The 15,369-nt window shown below is 40.7% G+C and overlaps 1 protein-coding gene and 1 pseudogene across 3 annotated transcripts in view; both read left to right on the forward strand.

Annotated features, from left to right (window-relative positions):
* Window positions 1–15,369, forward strand: part of SH3D19 (SH3 domain containing 19) — an 82,331-nt gene that overhangs the window by 206 nt on the left and 66,756 nt on the right. The gene's annotated exons all lie outside the window — the stretch shown is intronic.
* Window positions 10–6,512, forward strand: LOC308671209 (annotated as a pseudogene). The gene is made up of 2 exons: window positions 10–87; window positions 5,968–6,512. The product of its transcript is annotated as an uncharacterized misc_RNA (transcript).

Raw genomic sequence — 15,369 nt, forward strand, 5'->3', positions numbered from 1 at the left:
GAGAGTGCCATGCCGGCGGCGCTGGCGGGCGAGAGGGAACTTCGCCGGAGAACTGCCCGCGCTGCCTGGTTTAGCCGAAGGAAGGGGGTGCGTGCCAGGAGAAACCGCTGTATTTGGGATCAAGACTGCAACACAGACGGAGAGCTTTCCCTGTCGCCTCTCTCTCTGTCTCTCTCTGTGTGTGTTTATTGAAGAAATCTTCTGGAGGGGCTTAAATGAATCTATCTTGATTCCACAGACCTGCTTTTATATCTGCATTTAATTTTCTCCATAGCACAATAGCGTACGCACAGCGTAGGTTACACTGAATATCGCTGTTGTGTCTCACAGTTCTCAGTCCCAGTTATTCTGTCCATGCCACGACACTGATAATAGCTTGGACCCGGTCAAAAGGAAAGGTGGAGGTCTTTGGATTTTTCCTTTATTCTGTAAAGAAGTTCTACCAGTTCCTGTTTGAACAAGAAAGGGATGGATTTCTGAATGGATTAAAAAGCTTATCAGTACTTCATTATAATGCTGGGAGTTGGCATGTATCTTTGGTATTGTTCAGGTTTAGTGCATTTTTGGGACCTACTCAGAATTGGTCGGAAACTTATTTTATGGTGATTTCAGTAAACCTTGGTTAAAGAAACTATGGATTAGTGTTAAGTATTAACCCAGCCAGTGATGCCTAGAGTCCTCCCATTTATTCTGGAAATGAGTTAGTGGAAAAAGCAAACTGCTACCTTTCTTTTCAACCTTTTTTTTAAATCTCACAATGAATTTGTTGGGTAAAAGGAAGCCAGGTTCAAAGTTTAACATTTCTGACCATGAAGTGATTATTCATTCTCTCTCTCTCCCTCCCCCCACCTGCCTTCCCCCTCTCCCTCTCCCTCTCCCTCTCCCTCTCCCTCATGATAGGACATTTTGTAAAAGCATTTTTTTCTAAAAAAAAAAAGAGGAATGATAGTTTCTTGGTAGACATGAATCTTAGTGCAACAAATGTCATGATTTAGTTCCTCAGTGACCTCCTGGGAGGATTGGGAAATACTCAGTTTGAATTGATGGAAGCATTGCCAGTCCCCATAAAATGGAAAATAATGAGCAATATAAGTCAACGCTTTAGCTTAGTTTAAGGAAGCTTATCAAGTATTTTTAAAAAGGGAGGGAACACTGAATGACCATCTCCTTTGAAACTTAGCATACTTTAAACTTGACTTGGACTGCTTACTTTGCCAACTTCCTGAATTATCAGCCGCGTCATTATGTTTGCAAAGCACTAAAAGGTTCTGTGTTAAAGTGCTATTTTCGTTCCTCACTCTTTGACTGAAAGTTTACTAATCCATTATCCTCACACATTACCTACTGGCTATATTTTGTGCATTTCAATTGAATAGGAGCCATGGAATTTCACAAGATATTGCATGCTACTTAATTGTCATATATTCAGTTGCATTTGAGGCATTTCATTTTGTTTTATACATATTACATCCTTCTTGCAGGTACATATGAAATACAGGTAAATGTCACTTAGCATCCATTCATTTGGCAGCTGTTAATGTTAAAGTGGTGCTGAATGAGGAGTACTTATCACGGATCCTCATAATTTTGGCTGTTGCAGTGCTACACAGTCAAGATCACAATTTGTAACCTCCACTGCTGGCTTAACAAGCAAAGACATTGGGGAAACTGGCAGGAGGTAACAAATGGTGATAACATGACTGGCAGATGCTGCAACCATGTGGAATTCAATTAACAATGGCAGCTGGAACTGCCAGAATATATCTGGAGGATATCTGGAGTGAAATAAGATACTAAGTGGCATTATGTTATTATGTCTATATTTGTGATCTGGTTGTGTGTGTTTAATGAGTAATATTTAATTTACTCATATTAATGAGTAATATTTACTTTTGATAAAAAGTTGCATTGTAAAAATGGAAGAGGAGATCAGATATAGGGGAAAAGGTTGCAGTTTGTGGTGCTGATCTCTCCACTATAGATTAAGATCGTCTTCTCTGGTAGTCTTGTTCGGTCTCAGTTTGCTGTTAATAAGTACCAGGTCTGGATATGGAACTTAAGCTATATTGATTGCTCTCATGCACAACTATAGTATCCTTCTAAACTATCTAAGAGAGTTAGGAATTGAAGATATTGGATTACAGTTTTACTTCTTCCGGAGTGGGTAATTCAAAATAATATTAGCCAGGGCAGAATATCATATCCCTGATGACTGCCATTGGGTATCCTGTTCTTTTCCCCATTTTAAGTAATATAGAAATGGTACCCTTGGAATACAGTAGGTTGTTGGTTCAGATGAGGCAGCATCAATATATGGATGATATGTAATTGTAGATTATAACTATGAACTGAACAGGAGATGCAGGTGATGCTCTATTGTTTGTAAGGGTCTGGATAGAGTGAGCCAAGGTGAATCCCAGCAAGTCTCCCTACTTTTAATCTAGAAGCCATTTGTGGCCCCAAGTATATATGGAGACTTTAGACCAGACATGTCAAACTTGTGACGTCACGTGACGTATCGGAACTTTTTCCCCATTGCCGGCAATAGGGTTGGCATGGTTTCTTCGTGACGCATCCAGCTCACAGGCCGGCAGTTTGACACCCCTGCTTTAGACCATAACACACATATTCTTTATTTGTGAATTAAACCAGGGCAACACTCCAGGGGTGGGATTCAAATACCTGAACAACCAGTTCTCTGCATGGACACCACTTCCGGTGGGCCGTTCTAGCCCTGGGAGGCCTCTCTGACTCATAAAGGACTTTTGGAAGTGATGTCCATGCACTTCCAGTGGGCCATTCTGGGTCTGGGAGGCCTCCCCAGCTCAGAATGGACTTCCAGAAGTGGCGTTCACACACTTCTGGCGGTCTGTTCTGGGCCTTGCGAAAAAGGGGTAGGCCAGGGCATCAGCCGATTCATTGAAGTCAATAAAAAATTAGCTACCGGTTCTACCAAACTGGTGCGAACCAACTGAATCCCACCACTGCAACACTTTTCTTCTTTTTTTTTGTAAGTGTTTTATTGATTTTTTACAATAACAACCTTAGTGCCTGGTGTACAGTGTGTCGTCTTGGTTCATGATTTTTTTACAATCAATAATAGTTAATTAACAATCAATAATAATTAATTTTTATATTTCCATAATTAGTATATCAATTGATAATATATTTCCTTGATCCTCTCTTCTCCCAATAGTATTCTCTTTCTTCATCTTTAAAGAAATATAATTTTTGATATTTGATATTTTCCATATATAAATGATTAAATAAGAACATTTTCTTCTATATTTATACCAACAATAACAGCATACACATATAGCATTTTTTTCTTATCAACTTATGTTATTTTCATGTCATCTTATTGATTCACCATATATCTTATTTTCAAAAATCTAAGTAAATTTCTTCATAATATTCAAACAATTCTTATCAATCATATTTTTCAGTAATTAATATCTAAATATCCCAATTTTCCACTTAAATATATCATCCCAGTATTTTCATATTTCATATATTATAGAAATACTATACAATTTATCTATCATAACATCTACCTATAACATATTTTCTAATCAATTTATATTTCACTTATATTTGTAAAAATTGATTGAATCACTATACATCCTTATTAAGCCTAATTTTCCCTCAACATTTCAATCATTTCTTAATCCTAAATCTTTTCAAACTTAATTTGTCTTTAAAGTTCAAACTTTTCCTTCACTTTCATCATCCCAATATTTTTACATTTTTTATCTTATCAGAAAATACCATATTACTTATATCTCTTATCCCACTTATTCTAAAACCCCTTTATAGCCAAAGTTATTTGTTTATTTAGCCATATTAAAACAAGTGTTTGCTCGTATAATATTCCATCTGGTAGGTGAGTCAAGTCTCTTAAGCCCGTCTCTAATCTTCCTTTGCCAAATTGTTTTCCGAATTAATATTTTCGACTTGTCAAACAGTTTTTGTATTTTTGTATTTGTTGTTAGGCATAGAGGATGCATAATACATAAGGTGTATGCTTTTTGTCTCCCAAACAGTGATTCTCCTAGCAGTGTCCATTTTGTTAAGTCTTCTTTCTTCTCAGGTTTCTTGTGATGTTCTAATCCAGGGGTGTCAAACTGCCGGCCCGCGGGCCGGATGTGTCATCTGGAAGCCATGCGCACCCCATTGCCAGCAATGGTGAAAAAGCTTCGATATGTTGCGCGACGTCACATGACGTCGCAGGTTTGACATGTCTGTTCTAATCCATAAGATATCTTTTTCATATTTATTGTTGTATCCAGTGCTTTTTTTCTAAAAAAAAGGTGCCGGAACTCTCATCTTGTTAATCTGGCATGGGCATGGCCTACTGTGTGGGCGTGGCCAGCTCAATGTCACTTCCGACAGGGGCACTTCTTCGGAGCTGGACAGGACGGGCAAACCTGAGGGTCTCCGGCAGAGGGGGGATGGGACCAGAGTGAGTGCTGGGTCATGGTCCACTGGAGGAGCCTCACTGATATTAAAGGGGGTGGGGGAAGACATGATATTAAAGGGGGTGGGGGAAGATGGGGTGAGCAACTTCAGCAGCTGGGAAATGAGGAAGGGGCTGTCGCCTTAGTGGAACCTGGATCTCAGAAGCTGCAAGTAACTGCTTTGGGTAAGAAGCGGAAGGAGGCACCACCTATCCCCAAATTTTTTACACATTCCAAACATTACGTCACGAGTAATTTTTATTATAGGTATATAATTGACAGTACAATTGGCAGTGCAGACATGCCAGATGCTTCTAAAGTCAGAACCCATCTCTCTTGTCTTCTCTTCTTCTTCTTCTTCTTCTTCTTCTTCTTCTTCTTCTTCTTCTTCTTCTTCTTCTTCTTCTTCTTCTTCTTCTTCTCTTTCTCTCTCTCTCTCTCTCTCTATAAATATATATATATATATACACAAATATATATATATATACACACACATACACACAGATAATTTTCAGATAATGTATCTGTTCCATATAAATATAAAAGCATGATAGGCTCTGTATTTGTACAAATGGCCAATTATCTCAGTGTACAGAAACATGGATAACTACAACCAGAAGTTGCAAGCCCTCTCCTTTTCACTGCAAGGGGAATTCAGACCCAAGATGAACTGAGCTGACAGATCTAGAATCTCATATAATTATTTATTGACTAGCAGTCTATTTTATAACTGTGTAATAATATCAGACACAGGTATGTCTGTCCAATTCAAAGATTACTTGTGGATTCAAAGAAATAAGAAATATTAAGTGTCAGACTATCTGGATTCTTTACTGACCCAGATCTGTGTATTTGCATAGTGTGTTATTAGTAACTCTGATCACAAGGAAGGAGATGCATGATTCTGCCTCCTGGCCAAGGATTTAGTTTATGAAAAGTGAGCATCTGTAAACTCTAGTCTGGATCTCAAAGTTCCACTCCATGTGGGTTGGATTTCTGTGCTAGATGGCTGCATTTCACAGACATCTGGATTCAATAATCCGATTGATACAGGCCATAAAATTAGAAACTGAACACTCCAGAAGGTAGAGGTCAGCCAGTGATTCATTGTAATCTGATGTGCTGGGCAGCAGCTCTTTGTGGTCGAGTAACAGGCTGTGTGAGGAATGGAAGGGTGGGACAATGGAAAGGGATCAACCTGCACTGCTGAGCAAGGCAAGAACTAGTTTGTTTTTCACTGTCTTGACCTTGGAAAGTAGAAATTGGGACCCATGTTCTGCAGCTCGCTTGCCACCGGCTGCTCCAGCTGAGGGACCTCTCAAGGCTCTCTAGTCGGGCCCTCCCTGATGGGCAGGAAGATGTTCATGGGCTTCTACACCCTGGAGGCACCCGCCAGCGGCTGGGCAGCGGGCCCATTCCAGCCGGCCCCAGCCCCACTGCTGCCGCCCTCAACAGCCTGGCCAGAGAAGGTGAAGCGGCCCATGAGTGCATGGTCTGGTCGTGCGTGTAGCAGTGGCAGATCGCACAGGAGCAGCCCTGGCTGCACAACTTGGAGATCTCCAAGCGGCTGGGTGCTGCCTGGCGTACCTCAACACCGCCCAGAAGCAGCCCTTCATCAACGAGACCAAGCGGCACTGGGTGCTCCACATGCTCGACTACCCAGACTACAAGTAGTGGCCGAGGCGGAGGAGCCGGGCCGGCCAGGAGCCCTGTGGACACTCCCCTGCTTGCCTGCCAGGGCCATCGGCACCCCTCAGATAGATGCCCGCCTGCGCCGTCTTGCCTGACACACTCTGCGGGACTGCTGGCCGGCTGGGGCTGGCCCCGGGCAGTGGCTGCGTGATGGCCGCGGTGGCACCCTGCAGCAGCCTGGTCTACAGCACGTCAAGCCCCCTGCCTTCGTCACCATGCCAAGGAAGCTGGACACTGGGGGACTTCCCAGACATTGTGGCTATTTATGGGCTGCAGGGCTGCGAGGTGTCTGACACAGCCACCCCGGGCTGCCTCCATGAGGCCCTGGGGTTCAGCTGTGCTTCCCACTTGGCCCCCCTCTAGCAACGATGCCAGCTGCAGCTACGTGTCTGGGTTTCATCACACAAGGAAGGCACAGCCGGGAAAGACCAACGTGGACGTAGTTCGGAGACGCATGCTAATCATCCCCCAGGTCCAGGATCGGATAGGCCACCAGCCTGGTTGACAGATGAGCACAAGGAAGGAGTGCACATGCACTCCGCAGAACCCACCTCTCCTTGCCTTCTTTTACCTAGTTGAGATGGTGTAGTTGGGCAGCAGGGAGAGGTGCAAAGTTCCTGACAACTAGCCTTCGCTGCAGACAACTTTCCTGTGCAAAGTTTTCTGGCCGGGTCTTTTGGAGGGCTCAGCAGCAATTCCTATTGGCTTTTGAAAGCCAATAGGCTTTCAAAAGTCAATAGAGGGAGTAGCACAGCTTGTGCAAAAGTGTGTGTGTGTGTAAAAAAAAGGTGCCGGAACACCGTTCTGAGTGTTCTATGAGGAAAAAAAGCCCTGGTTGTATCCAAATGTTGTGAGTTTTTTCTTGTTTGTATTAAGTTATGATTCCCTTCATTTGTGACTTCGACAATTAAGTCATTTTTTTCTAGTTCACATTCTGTTATCTGATTTGTTTGTTCATTCTTTACCATCATTCTTTGAATGCTTTTTGATTGTAAATTTAAATTAGAAGTGTATTCATTTATGTTATCAAAGTCATGTTTAATCTCCTCGTGGTTTAGACTATTGTGATTTGTATCTGTCCTAGCATTGCATAAATTTCTTCTTGGAAAGTATTTGTCTTGTCTTGAAATGTTGCTTCTAGAGTCTTTGATCTTTCAGAGTGAATCCTTCAGGAGTAGATATTAAGTGTGGCTTCCTATCATTTTTGATGAATATATCATATCTATGTTGTCTCCCCCTTTCGAGTAATCTGTCATGAGTGCCATAGTCTCTGTAGTTAGCCTTGTCAAACCGGCCTAAACTCAAAATCCAAACAGTCCAATTTTGTATAGTTCTTGTCTTTATATATATAATTTTTATAATCCACTGTATTTTAAATTGTCAAGGTTTCAGTAAAATCAATGTTTTATAACAATTCTTTCTCTCAGGAGTCAATTGTCAACCAGTCAGAATTGCAATTCAAAATGTTTAGCCACCTTAAATACTTCCTGTAACTTCTCCTCTTAAAGATTAGTCATAGATCAAAGTTTTTCTTTTTCTGTAAACACCACTGCAACACTCTTCATCTGACACCAGCCCTGAAGACAACTTGAAAACTTCATGCATTGGTCCATATGCTGTGAAACAGTGTATTACCTATTTCTGGTAAATATGTTTGTTGGTCATTATTTATAAAGCCTTAAGTGATGCTTCAAAGTTGGTGACTTATTTTGAATTTTCAATATCTTTATATACCGTATATACTTGAGTATAAGCCGAATTTTTCAGCCCACTTTTTGGGCTGAAAAATTCCACTTCGGCTTATACTCCAGTCAACAAAAAAACTTACCGAGGACTTGTGCGCGGCCGAGGCTTTGGTGCTTCCGGGATCGCGCGCACCTCTCCCAAGCCACCGCCATCCGGAGACCTGCCGAAGTTTGGGGAGGTTTGGGGAGGTGCGCGCGCACCTCCCCAAACCTCCCCAAACGTCGGCAGGTCTCCGGACCTCCGCGCCTTGCCTGCCTGCTTCTTTCCGCAGCAGAAAGAAGCAGGCAGGCAGGGCGCGGAGGAACGGAGACCTGCCGACGTTTGGGGAGGTTTGGGCGCCTCCCCAAACCTCCCCAAACGTCGGCAGGTCTCCGTTCCTCCTGCCGTTTGGGGAGGTTTGGGCGCCTCCCCAAACCTCCCCAAACGTCGGCAGGTCTCCGTTCCTCCGCGCAGACCTGCCGACGTTTGGGGAGGTTTGGGCGCCTCCCCAAACCTCCCCAAACGTCGGCAGGTCTCCGTTCCTCCTGCCGACATTTGGGGAGGTTTGGGCGCCTCCCCAAACCTCCCCAAATGTCGGCAGGTCTCCGTTCCTCCGCGCAGACCTGCTGACGTTTGGGGAGGTTTGGGCGCCTCCCCAAACCTCCCCAAACGTCGGCAGGTCTGCGCGGAGGAACGGAGACCTGCCGACGTTTGGGGAGGCGCCCAAACCTCCCCAAACGTCGGCAGGTCTGCGCGGAGGAACGGAGACCTGGGGAGGTTTGGGGAGGCGCCCAAACCTCCCCAAACGTCGGCAGGTCTGCGCGGAGGAACGGAGACCTGCCGACATTTGGGGAGGCGCCCAAACCTCCCCAAACGTCGGCAGGTCTCCGTTCCTCCGCGCCCTGCCTGCCTGCTTCTTTCCGCTGCGGAAAGAAGCAGGCAGGCAGGGCGCGGAGGTCCGGAGACCTGCTGACGTTTGGGGAGGTTTGGGGAGGTGCGCGCGCACCTCCCCAAACCTTCCCAAACTTCAGCAGGTCTCCGGACGGCGGCGGCTTGGGAGAGGTGCGCGCGATCCTGGAAGCACCAAAGCCTCGGCCGCGTGCAAGTCCTCGGTAAGCTCCGGGCGGTCACTTGCTTCGCGTCTCCTGAGGGAAGGGGGGGCGACTGGAGCGGGCGTGTTTCCTCGCCTGCTGGGCGCCGCGATTTGCCCGGGGAACGCGCGGGCCCCGAATGGCAGCGTGGAGCGAGGAAGCGGACAGCCAGGGCTTCCCCGAGAGCCGCGGCCACACAGGGTATTCCTGTGTATTCAGGCTTGCAAAATGGCGGATCGAGGCTCTGCTGGCGGCAGAGGCTTGCAGAACGGCGGATCGGCTTATACTCGAGTCAATAACTTTTTCCAGTTTTTGGGGGTGAAATTGGGGGTCTCGGCTTATACTCGAGTCGGCTTATACTCAAGTATATACGGTAAATATGATGTAATGTGGTTTATATTCTACACAAGTCAAAAAAACTAGATAAAGAGAACCCAATTAAACAAATGGATCAAAAACATTAGATTTATTTATTTATTTATTGAGGAAAATAAAACATTGAACATTGAAAAGGGTTCACAAATTTTTAAGCACCACTGTATGTTATTTATGTCCAGGAAACCTAAGGCCGTCTCTTTCAGAGGAAATCTACTTGTCCTGTTCAATCAGAGACATGCTGTAAGTTCACCTTCCAGGAAATTTAAAGGGTGGAAGCAAGCCTAGAAGCAAGTCTTTTTTCAGCAGAGCCCTTTCCTTTCCCCCCACCTCACTTTATGGAATATGCTTACCCAAAAATTCATACAGTCCCTGCCTGCTTTTCAGTTTGGAAGGCCATGAAATCTCAATATGTGGAGTATAGAGTTGCAGCATAATCCATTTTATCCCTTAGGTGTTTTAATGATGATTTTTAATTCATGTTATACTTTTACTATTTTCCCATATAAATTTATTATATGGGCTACAAAATTTAGTATATCAAATTATGGGTTCAAACTACTTATGTGAATGTATGCAACAAGCAGCTATCTTCATTGTTGTGCACCTAGTTTTGTTACAACGCACATGCTTTTTTCAAAATGTCAGAAATGTGTGTTTTGATATGTGATCAAACGTTGGGTACATAATTTTACATTTTAGTAGACATTTAAATTCATTGTTTCTTATTTTCCCATTTCACTACTTTGAATTTACAATTGACCACATTCCCCAGTAGTCAGTGAGCATGTATGCATTCATTATATGAAAAGCAAAAGATTATCCCTATGACTTTTCTTTAGGCAAAAGAAGTCAGTAGGAAGAATCTGTTCAAGTCAGCTCTTCTGGCTCACGTACTGTTGGAATAAATTAGGAATGGTAACAGAGGCTCTTTGACTATTATCTATCGCTGCTTGTCCTTGGAAATGAACCAACACCACTAAGCACAATGCTGTTTTAATTTTACAGAAAAGTACTTGTCTGTTGGTATTTGTACTAAAGGACACATGGAGATACAAAGAAGTTGCAGTTTTTCACTAACTGTAAAAACATGATCTGTAATAATATAATTAAGCAAGCTTCTTAATAGAAAATGAAAAATTATGTTTTAAAAAATCCAAAGGTAACGAGTAAAAAGCAGTTTCTCTGGAATAGTCAAATAAGTAAAATTGAAATAGACAAATTGAAACTGTAAATTCCAGTTGTTTTAAGAATAATATGAGATTTGACATTCATATTTATCTAGATATTTATGTCAGAAAGCCTATGATGAAAGCAAGTAAATGCACACAAGAGTTTAGCAAAAGTTTAGCAAAACCATTGTATAAATACTGTCAATTCCTTATGTCCCTTTCTGTAACTTTGCAAGAATAAAGTGATAACCAGGAACCTAATAGACAAAAAATATTACAATTAAGATCCTAATATAATTTTATACACCGATTAATACGTTTCATTATTAACTTCAATTTAATTTAAGATTCAGAATCAGAGTTAGTTAAAGATTGTATGATAAAATGGGCTCAGAATATTCAAGAGCCCATAATGATGGATACTTGGGAAAAAATTTGGGTTAGAAATGTAAAGTTTACACAAGCACAAAACCTAAAAGAGAATTTTTATAAGATGTTTTATAGATGGCATTTAGATCCTAAAAAGTTAGCATGTATGTATCCAAATCAACTACCTAAGTGTTGGAGATGTGGTAATGAAGAGGCAACTTATTATCATATATCAGGGGTCAGCAACCTGAAACAGTGAAAGAGCCACTCGGAACCGGTTCCCGTACAAAAGGAAAAACTGGGAGCCGCAAAAAATGTGTGCACATGCGCGTACATGCGTGCATGTGCAGAACAGGGTTTGACTGAAGAGTGGAGCCAAGGCGAGATATGCACCTACCCTGCATATTTGAATTGATTGTTTGAACTTTTTTAGTCCCACTTTTTTTTTTTTTTTGGACTGCACATGGCACAGGACCGGGAGCCGCAGGAGATGGTTGAAAGAGCCACATGCGGCTCCGGAGCCGCAGGTTGCAGACCTGTGTCATATATGGTGGACATGTAAAAATGTTAAAGCTTTTTGGATAAAAATATGGTGGATTTTTCAGAAAGTTTTTAAGAAAAAAATAAGATTTACCCCACAGTTATTTTTATTGGATTATTCCAGATTGTACTGTTATAGAAACTAAATTAATGTTACATTTAATAACGGCAGCCAGATTGTTGGTGGTACAATATTGGAAGAAAGAAGATTTACCTACAGTAGAACAATGGATACTTAAAGTAATGGGAGTAGCTGAAATGGCAAAAGTCTCAGCATATTTGAAAGATTAGTCACAAGAAAAATATATTTTGGAATGGAAAAGATGGATTGATTATATTCAAAACAAATATGGGACTAGAAAGTTTCAAATAGCATATGAATAATTTTTAATAATTATAGAAGTGTTGTTATAATTTTAGTTTTGTTATAAGGGAGTTAAAGGGTGGAAGGTTTGTTAATGTAATAGATATTTAGCATATGTTTGCTTAAGATTGCTATATGTAATATCCTGTATTCTGCTTTGGGAAGTCCAGGGGGAGGGTTGGTGGGGAGGGGGGTTTTCTTTCATTAAAATTTTGTAAAACTTTTCAATAAAATTTTTTAAGATAGTTTAGGGTAGACAGATCAGGAAATTCTAAACTTTTGGCTAATATGCAGATTTGGAATTTGGAGAAATGGTATAATCATCATGAAAAGTGGTTGTTATAATGGAAATACTGCCATTCATGAACACTCATTTCAAAAAAATGCATACAAGCTAAAAAATGTATATCTGAGTCCATTTATTTGAACAGGTTTTTTTTCTTTCATTGACATCTCATGTTTTTTTTCTTTTACATTTCTAGCATGTAAAATCCATGCATACTTCACTCTTCACACATAAGATTCAGTTACTCCAGTAGTTTCTCCTAGCATTCAGACAAGAAAGCTTGAGAGGAATGAGTGTGTACATTGTAGTTTATTCCTAGCTAAAAGATTTGGGAGTGCCCAGTTTATAGGCTCTGAGTGGATTGATGCAACATATTAAGTAATAGTTTGCTTAACCGTGGCTTATAAAATTTGTCATAAATGGATGTAGTCACACACCATTACACATAAACATTGTTATATACTGGGTCCTGTGCTTGATTGAAGAGACGAGGTGAGTGAGTTCAGCAAGAATCATTATTTGCTTACAGGAACTGAACTGAGAACAGGGCTGCAAATACAGCTATTTATACCCTGGCCTCTAGGTGGCGGCCAATAGGTTTAAAGCAACCTATTGCCGCCCTAGAAGCAGCCAATGGTGGCGCTGGAGACAAGTTGTCTGAGACGTTGGAAGCCCTTAGCCAGCTTCCCTGCTAAAGCAACCTTCCAGCAATTAACCCCAGGTGATACTCTTTAGTAAGACAAAGCCCAATACATTACAAATATAATTAGGTCAATTCAGTGAATAAAATCAAGAGACTCTATTAAGGCTTATTACAGTGTATGTGGGGTTTGTGCTTTCACCCTTAAATGGCATAAGTCATTTTCAGTTAGATGGGCAGCTATATAAATTTGATCAGTAAAATAAATAAACAAGAATGAAAGTGCTTCAAATCACATTGAATGTGTATCAGATATGAGTTTGAATGACTTAGTTTATATAATACTAAATTATAATTAGATGGTGGTGTTCCTTTGCTTGCCTTTGTGGCAAATCAAACTATTATCTTTAATTTGATGAATCAGAACTTATTGATTAAATTTATATGCTTTCCATCTCACTCTGAAAAGTGACTCTAGTGTATTTAAGATTACATGCAAATCTGCCAGTAAATTGAAAATAACTTCTGATAATAAATACTGGAAGACCATGTCTGTGACATTGGTATGGAATTAGATGCTCTAATTTTAGGTTATAAATACCTATTTCTGAGTTTGCATTCTTTATCCAGGATTCTTGGTTTCCATTATCACACTGTATCTTGAGCGAGTATTTTAAGACTATAAAATAGTTCATTGTAAAAAACACACATCTTGGTATCTTGGGCCCCTTCCCATTTTTATGCTCTGCAAACTCCTGTATTATTGATCTGTATAAGTTCTATATCACCCTAACAAGTGCTTTGTTAGTGATTCTATAGTTTCAAACAAATGTGTTTCTGGAAATTATTTAGGTGTGAAATTTTTTTAAACCCCATCCTGTCATTACCAAACTGTTAAATCATGGACAGGCAGAGCCTTCCTTCCTTCCTTCCTTCCTTCCTTCCTTCCTTCCTTCCTTCCTTCCTTCCTTCCTTCCTTCGATTTTCTCAAGGATACGTTATTGAAGCCATTTGTTGATTGGGGAAAGAGCTCAAGCAAAGCAACAGCGGGTGAATAAAGCTATTCTTTTCTAATCATCCCTTTCCTCTCCTCTTCTCTTTTTTTCACCTCTGTTTCTTGTTTCTTTTTTCACCTAACATGTTATATGAAGGGTGAGATAGATCTTGGCAGAGACCTTAAAGATCTTAACTGATCTTTTATAAAAGCTTTTGAAATTTGGCACAGGTTTATTAAATTAGCCTGAGGAGCAATAAATTTGCCCCTTCTGCTGAAAGCTATATATTGGAAATAAATGTTGAGAGGACTCCTTATAAAGTATCCCCCCTAATTATTGTTCTGTTACTTGACTTGTATGTTGGAATTCAGCACAAATAAGACCATTATGTGTATAAACATCAATGAAACAGAAGTAAATTGTACTGAGAAAAGTACTGCAAGAAGATGACTAGAAACAATTATTTACATAAGAAGATAGTATATGTGTGTGGAAACTATATGGAAAGAAAATAAACCTCATGTTTGGATTATATATAAATAATATATTTTACCTAGAAAAATTGTTGGTACTACAAATGGCTAAAAGTTTATTGGGTTATAATTGAAGTACAAGATAACAGATCAAATAGGTTATTTGCTTTCTTCTGTAAACTAATTTTTGGTGACCAGTGGCTGCATTTTGGAAAGTTATGGTCACTGTGGGTGGGATGCAAATCAAATTAAGGCACTTATAAAATGATACAAAACATGCTAACGTCAGTAATGATGTCTGCTTCTATGGATAGTAAAAAAACATGAAGAAAAATAGTAGAAAGAAAATAGCAAAAAGAAAAAAACTGCTTCTTTACAACAAAATCATTTTTGTATATTCTCTTATACAGTATATATCTCTTATGAACATAATGTTATATTGGGAGCTTCTTTAACGTGTTTATACTATACATTGTGTATGTGATCAAATGACAGTGGTTGAGTTTAAATTTGTGCTAAAACAGAATGTAGCTTGTTTTTGTACAAAAACAAGTAAGATGTAAGTGTAAAACTGATTAGATTTATACTTTGTGTCATAGATTGAATAAGCCACAGTTAAATATAATTCCAGATAATCCTCAACTTACGATTGGGACCAGAATATCCATTGCTAAGCAAGGCGTTTGTTAAGGGAATCATGCCCAATTTTGCCACGGCTGTTAAGTAAATCACTGCAGTCATTAAGGGAATAATAGTTGTTAAATGAATCTAGCTTCTCCAATTGACTTTGCAGTTGGAAGTTGGCTGAGATGGTTACAAGTGGTGATCAGATGATCCCAGGATGCTGCAACCATCGTAAATACATGCTGGTTGAAAACATCTGAATTTTGAACATATGACCAGGGGGATGCTGTGATGGTTGTTAAGTGCAAGGACTAGTCCACAGGTCTGCAACCCGCATGTGGCTCTTTCACCCGTCTCCTGCGGCTCCCAGTCCTCTGCCATGTGCAGTCCCCCCCAAAAAAAAGTGGGACTAAAAAAGTTCAACCAATCAATTCAAATATGCAGGGTAGGTGCATATCTCGCCTTGTCTCCACTCTTCAGTCAAACCCTGTTCTGCACACATTTTTTGCGGCTCCCAGTTTTTCCTTTTGTGAGGGAACCAGTTCCGAGTGGCTCTTTCACTGTTT

Source organism: Vipera berus (genome assembly GCF_964194415.1).
Source record: "Vipera berus genome assembly, chromosome: 7".
Taxonomy (NCBI): Eukaryota; Metazoa; Chordata; class Lepidosauria; order Squamata; family Viperidae; genus Vipera; species Vipera berus.